At 35.7% G+C, this 7,344-nt stretch overlaps 1 pseudogene; it reads left to right on the plus strand.

Annotated features, from left to right (window-relative positions):
• Window positions 1-6,750, plus strand: part of LOC103895336 — a 60,718-nt pseudogene extending 53,968 nt beyond the window's left edge.
• The last annotated feature ends 594 nt before the right edge of the window (window positions 6,751-7,344 follow it).

The raw sequence follows: 7,344 nt of genomic DNA on the forward strand, positions 1-7,344 counted from the left end.
TCCAGGTCCCTCTGGATGGCATCCCATCCCTCTGGCATGTCAACCGCACCACTCAGCTCGGTGTCATCTGCAAACTTGCTGAGGGTGCACTCGATCCCACTGTCTATGGCATTGATGAAGATATGAAACAGTACTGGTCCCAATATGGACCCCTGCGGGATGCCACTCATCACCAACCTCCATCTGGACATTGAGCCGTTGACCACTACCCTCTGGATGCGACCATCTAACCAATTCCTCACCCACTGGACAGTCCACCCATCAAATCCATACCTCTCCAGTTTAGAGAGAAGGATGTTGTGGGGGACCATGTCAAAGACCTTACAGAGGTCCAGATAGACGACATCTGTAGCCCTTCCCATGTCCGCTGATGTAGTCATCCCATCAGTCACTTCCTTTGGTAATCACGAGTATGAATTAATTTAAGATTATATAAAATAATTATTACATCTTGAATATATTAATCTTGTTTTATAATTTGTAACTGTGCATTTCATTGTTTCTTTAGGTTGAGCACTTATATTATCTAGCTATTTAAGCGTAATTAGACTTTAAGGTTGAAGATCATCTGTTAAGTTTTCTAGGGATTAGAATTTTATCTTGGCTACAAAACTAAAACTATGTTTACCTTGTACAAAAAAGTGCAACACAGATGCCTGAACTAGTTCTATACAACCTAGGTTATAGTCACATTAGTGATACCCATCATAACACAGTGATATTTGTCTCCCAGAGTAATATATCCTGTTTCATTAAGTTCAGCATTTCTAGCACATTGTGCAGTAGAGGTGCAGGCATTGAGATGTGGAATCCGGAAGAATCGAGACAGTTACAAAATCCTCCTTAGAAATTTGCCTCAATTTAATGGATTTCACAAAACATATACTCACTAGAAATTTATTGAAAGCATCTGTTCTTAGCTGGATGTAAGAACACTCATGTAAGACCAAAAGAGTTCCAGGGAGATGTAGGCGATAGTAAAATTGATTGATTCTGTTGCATGAAAACATACTGAACACAATATAAAATATTTAGATTTGTGCTGTTAAAGTTTTAAGTACTAATGACTGGTCTCAGTCCCACATTGCTTCTTCCTTCTATACGAGGAACTTTGTGTATATGTACATACACACACATATCTGTGTGCACATTTACTTTAAAATTCCATATGAATAATCATTCTGTCAACTTCCAGTTCTCCAAATATTGATTGGAATGGACATGTTGGGTCTTTTTAATAACTGAGTGCAGTTTATAGCTTTTCTAGCTGAGATAGCATATACCTATTCATAAATTATATACATTGTTTTTTACATCTAGTATTCTCATGGGTAATAGGATTTATAATATTTTGTAGGTAGAAGATCAACCTAAGTATGAGGACAACTTGTATATGTATCTGTATTTTGTCATCTTTATCATATTTGGATCATTCTTCACCTTGAACCTTTTCATTGGTGTCATTATAGACAACTTCAACCAACAAAAAAAGAAGATAAGTATTTAAAATGTTTCCATAGTACTATAAATTATTAGCTATTATGAATTAATAACTTATTTATGTAAAGCTAATAAAAATCAAAAGTTATTTCAAGTCCTTGAATAAAAATGTCTCTTTTTTTAACATAATCTGTGTTAAATCTGTAGATGTGATATGACCTTTGCATTTCAGCATTTTGACAAGCGAAGAGGGACAAATCATGAGTCGGTTCATAATAATTCGCAAATTGTGTAAGAGCTAAAATGAAGACGCAAAGAGGGAATGTGCATTATTCTTTTGATTAGATGTAATATTATCTGCCATGGAAGAGTTTCTTTTTTAATTAACTTTAAAGAATTAAGATAAATTAATTTTAATTAATCTTATAAACTGTTGACACTTAATGAAGATACAATATGGCACTGTGTTCATACAATAGATGAAAGTTCTGCAAACTGATTAAACAGTGGGTTAAGAGTAAGTCCAATAAACCTCACACGAATAGGCTTAAAGATACAAGTAAAAATGTGTACAAAAGAGCTCTATTTTTCTAACGCTTTTGTGAGAAATGAGATGAACTTGTTAGACACAATCTATAATTTATTAGCAATAATAAAGCAAAGGTATAAAAGGAAGGATTTTTTTTCTGTATACATTTCACACAAGTATGTTTAAAATAATTATATTGATAATGCATATAGTTTTATTTAAAATAATATTAAAAATACAAATAATCACATTTAAAATATTTTGAAGCCTCACAATTCTTAGCCTTCAACTGCCAAAAAGAACTAGAACCTCAGGATCATTCTAAATCTTTGTATGCTGTGAAAAAGCACTTTCATATGATTTGGTTTTATCCGATCACCAAATAAAAAGCAGCAGTACCAAACAGAATCTATGGTAAAAGTCAATTGTGAACTACAGAAATTTTTCCTTGTGAAAATATTCTTTAGCTTCTTAAAAGAGCCATAAAGACATCTGGGGCTACTTCCTCAGTTTCTATCAATTATGCCATGCTTTGGGCTTCGATATCCAGTTTAGCAGACAGTGACTTTGACATTGTGTTTCCATTTGACTTAGTTGAGACTCCAATAAGCACAATTTACTTTATACTGACATTCAGTCAGTCAGTTGCACATCTGACTGGTAGCATTTGCATCAGCAAACAAAGGCTAATTTGAGTTAGTCAAGGTTCCAGTGGTGTTTTAATTAATAATTTGCTATGGCATGATTTGGATTATTTTTCTTAAGGTTATATCAAAGGTGATTTTTTTTGCTGTCGTTAAAACCCTCAGATTAGACCCAAATACTCTCCCTTGACACAAATGACCCTCAAAGTTACCCCACTTTTAGATCTGGCTAGCTCTAATCCTAAGAGTCTATCTAGAATTTAGGACATGTAAGGCACCAGGCAGGCTCCTATGCACAAACATATCCTAATCAGCGAATTATTTAACAGCATCAGTATAGTAAGAACCATTTTAGCCGTATCAGCAAAAGTGAGCATGAAGACACTGGAAAAACTCAACCGTCAGCCTGACAAGGCACCAGTAAGGGGTTTTTTTTTGTGTTAGGAATGCATATGAGCATCCACACTATAAATACCTGAAAAAATCACTTTTGTTATATAAATCAAACATAACTGTAATATTATATTACAGCGAGACATACTGTAGTTGTGTTGTATGTGTGGACATGATAGTAATTAGCTTTGATATTATTTCTTTACTTTGGAGGTCAGGATATATTTATGACAGAAGAACAGAAGAAATATTACAATGCAATGAAAAAACTGGGATCCAAAAAGCCACAGAAACCTATACCGAGGCCAGTGGTAAGAGTGATTTGATTTTAATACCCCTAATATTAAATACTCATTTGGGAATATGATTTTAGCCAACAAGAGAAGGTTATATGTCTGGAAAGAAAATATTTTTTCCATTTATTTTCTTGTAAAGGTAGAATTTGTCCCCTTTTTTTTTAGTTCAGCAGACTAGATCGTTCATGTTTCATTTAAAAGCATACGCTCTGAAGTATGAACTGTAGGATTGAATAAGGTTAATATGATAAATTTCATAATTCCCTGCCTAAGTCCTAGAAAAGTACAGTTGATTGGATCATTTATTGGTTCTTACTACCCACAGATAAACTTCATTTTCTGTTCTTTCTCCTCCCAGAGAATTTGTAGGAAATGGGGATGCACTGGCCCTTACTGCTGAAGAAGAAAGGGGCAGTGGTCACCTAATGTGAAAGAGAAAGACAGATGCAGATAATCTTGCAGAATAAAAGAATGCTCTAAGGAATAAAGCATAAACTAGGATAAATTTGTCTTCAAGATAAGAAACTACTCTGTTATTTATTGAACTCCTACAGTATTTGGAAAAAATAAATACTTGTTGCACCTTATGCACCAAGTGGTTAAAAATAGTCTTTCTAACGAGAGACATATGGCAATAAACATTTAGCTAAGTACTAAAGGAAAACTAGGATATTGCAGTCGTGGTGTGTTTGAGACATGCAACTTCAGTGGTCCAACGATCTCACCAAGCACAATTAGTTTAAGGAAGAGAGAGACATCTCTGGGGGTTAGTATTCTAAAACCAGCTAAGAATAAAGATAAGAAAATGAGTTTCTATTTGGCTGGTACTCTTGCTGGCTATCAAGTTAGGCCACCTTTTTTACACCAATAGTATCAATTGTCAATGTTATTACTATTATTATTGCATTGTTTTCCTTCCCATCCCCTCAGCCAACCGTGGTACATTTCTTGATCTGGTGTAAGAGGATGAGACACAAACCAGCATGGGTTTGGTGTATATTAACAGATGTATTACTGGCATTTGTAAAGACCAGTATTTTCAGAGTATAAACTGTATTCCATCTTTGTTTTTGCAGAACAAATTCCAAGGCATGGTCTTTGATTTTGTAACCAAACAAGTATTTGACATCAGCATCATGATACTCATCTGCCTTAACATGGTCACAATGATGGTAGAAACAGATGACCAGAGTAAAGAAATGGAAACAATTTTATCCCGGATTAACCTTGTGTTCATTATCCTTTTCACTGGAGAATGTGTCCTGAAATTGATTTCACTTCGCCATTACTACTTCACTATAGGCTGGAATATTTTTGATTTTGTGGTTGTGATTCTCTCCATCGTAGGTAAGAGCAATTCCCTTCCAGGAAAGAACTAGTGGAAGGAAAAGGGAACATTTGTTTCAAGAATGTTGTGATACTGAATGTGAAATTTTCTGTTTCCTGTATGACTTACATGTTGATTCAGATCTTCATACTTTATAGCATACAATATATGAAATGTTGCATATAAGATTTTTATCTCTCCCATTACATTCACTGTCATCTTCCAGATCAAAAGACATAAAGGAACTATTTGGCACATTAGATTAACATGTACAAATATAGAAAGGAATGTTTAGTCGTATATGCGAACTAACCACAAATTTGCTTTCAGTACTAAAACTGAAAAGTATGTGAAGGGGGTAAGATTTTTAATTGCTTTTGCTAACTAAGGTCTTGGTGAATATTTAGGTTTCTGTCAACTAAAAGCTAATGACTCTCCAAGGTGCAAATTAGTTGTGTGACAAAACTTAATTCTTAAAGAGTGATACACCTGAGAGGCTGTGCTGATACAGTGTAGATCCTCAGGTAAAAAAAGTCACTAATTTGCAGAAATTAAGCCAATAGAGTCCTTCATAAAAGACAGTGGTAACAGGCTCAGCTTCAAGAACTAATTATATCTAAGACAGAAACTTCTCTTTCCAGGCTGCTTTAGGAATAACTGAAAGCTTAAACAGACACTAGCTACCTTGCCACAAGCAGTCTTCTTTCTTTTACTTATTTCCCTTCTCCTAGATAGCATTTCAACGTAAGGAAGGTGCTTTCACCTTAATAACAGCTTTCAATAAAATGTAATAACTTGTATGATGTTTTGCTGTAACATAGACTCCCTATACTGATTGTTTTGGAGACAGCAATAAATAAATCTTTCTACAGGTAATGAATGAATAAATTTAAAATTATATTTTAAATATTCACTTTTTTTTCTCTAGGTATGTTTTTAGCCGAGATGATTGAAAAGTATTTTGTGTCCCCCACACTATTCAGAGTCATCCGACTTGCCAGAATCGGTCGAATCCTGCGTCTCATTAAAGGCGCTAAGGGAATCCGCACTCTGCTTTTTGCTTTGATGATGTCTCTTCCTGCTTTGTTCAACATTGGTCTGCTGCTGTTCCTTGTCATGTTTATCTATGCGATATTTGGCATGTCCAACTTTGCCTATGTTAAGAGGGAAGCTGGGATTGATGACATGTTCAACTTTGAAACGTTTGGCAACAGCATGATCTGCCTATTTCAAATTACCACATCTGCTGGCTGGGATGGTTTGCTAGCCCCAATTCTTAACAGTGGGGAGCCAGACTGTGACCCCAACAAAGCTCATCCGGGGAGCTCCGTGAAAGGCGACTGCGGCAACCCTTCCGTTGGGATTTTCTTCTTTGTCAGCTACATTATCATATCATTTCTGGTAGTGGTGAACATGTACATTGCTGTGATTTTGGAGAACTTCAGTGTTGCCACTGAAGAAAGTGCTGAGCCCTTGAGTGAGGATGACTTTGAGATGTTCTATGAAGTCTGGGAGAAGTTTGATCCCGATGCAACACAATTCATAGAATACAGTAAGCTATCAGATTTTGCAGCTTCGTTAGATCCTCCTCTTCTTATAGCAAAACCAAACAAAGTCCAGCTTATTGCAATGGATCTGCCCATGGTAAGCGGGGACAGAATTCACTGCCTTGACATCTTGTTTGCTTTCACAAAGCGTGTTTTGGGGGAAAGTGGGGAGATGGACGCCCTCAGAATACAGATGGAAGATCGGTTTATGGCAGCCAATCCTTCTAAAGTCTCCTATGAACCAATTACAACCACGTTAAAACGAAAACAGGAGGAGGTATCTGCTGTCATTATTCAGCGTGCTTACAGGCATTACCTTTTAAGGCAAAAAGTTAAAAAGGTGTCTAGTATATATAACAGAAATAAAAACAAAGAAGGAGATGGACCAGTTATAAAAGAGATAATTATTGGTAAACTAAATGGGAACTCCACTCCAGAAAAAACAGATGAGAGTTCCTCTACAACTTCCCCACCTTCTTATGACAGTGTAACAAAGCCAGACAAAGAAAAATATGAAAAAGATAAAGCAGAAAAGAACTACAAAGGTAAAGATGTCAGGGAAAATAAAAAATAAAGATCTAAGAATTCCGCTTGTGGGACAACTTGTTTACAGTCTTTGAGAATGAAGCATCAACTGGACTCCTGCAGGAGGTTTATGCCAAACTGACAGTTTTTACACATATATATGTGTGTGTGTGTGTGCGCGCGCGTGTGTGTGTGCGTATATATACATTATATATATACTTGAGGTCAGTGCCTATAACAAAACAGTGAACCTTCATCATCAAACTGTGACTCTGTGAATCAGGGTAACAAACTTGACAAGAGGTTACTGTTTTCACTTCTGCTGACACTGCTAAGAATGAGGGAAAAAGTGGCTCCACAGAGAACACGGAGCATGAAATGAGTGCAAAGCGATACTTTTTTGTGTTTCACATACTGCAAAACACATAGAACAGTAATTCTCTTCACTGTTTGTAATGCAACTGCTACATTTGTCATATTTTTACAAAATCAGTATTAGTGCATTTATCATTTTTTAATTCACAAATTGTTTACTATTATATGTGACTATTTTTTTATAGGTTTTATGTTGGGGAAAGAGGTATGAGGACCAGGTGTTCTACTCTCAGATTCTCTGTAATATACAGATAGAAGTGATTTGCAT

Source organism: Aptenodytes forsteri, unplaced genomic scaffold (assembly GCF_000699145.1).
Source record: "Aptenodytes forsteri isolate BGI_AS27 unplaced genomic scaffold, ASM69914v1 Scaffold255, whole genome shotgun sequence".
Taxonomy (NCBI): Eukaryota; Metazoa; Chordata; class Aves; order Sphenisciformes; family Spheniscidae; genus Aptenodytes; species Aptenodytes forsteri.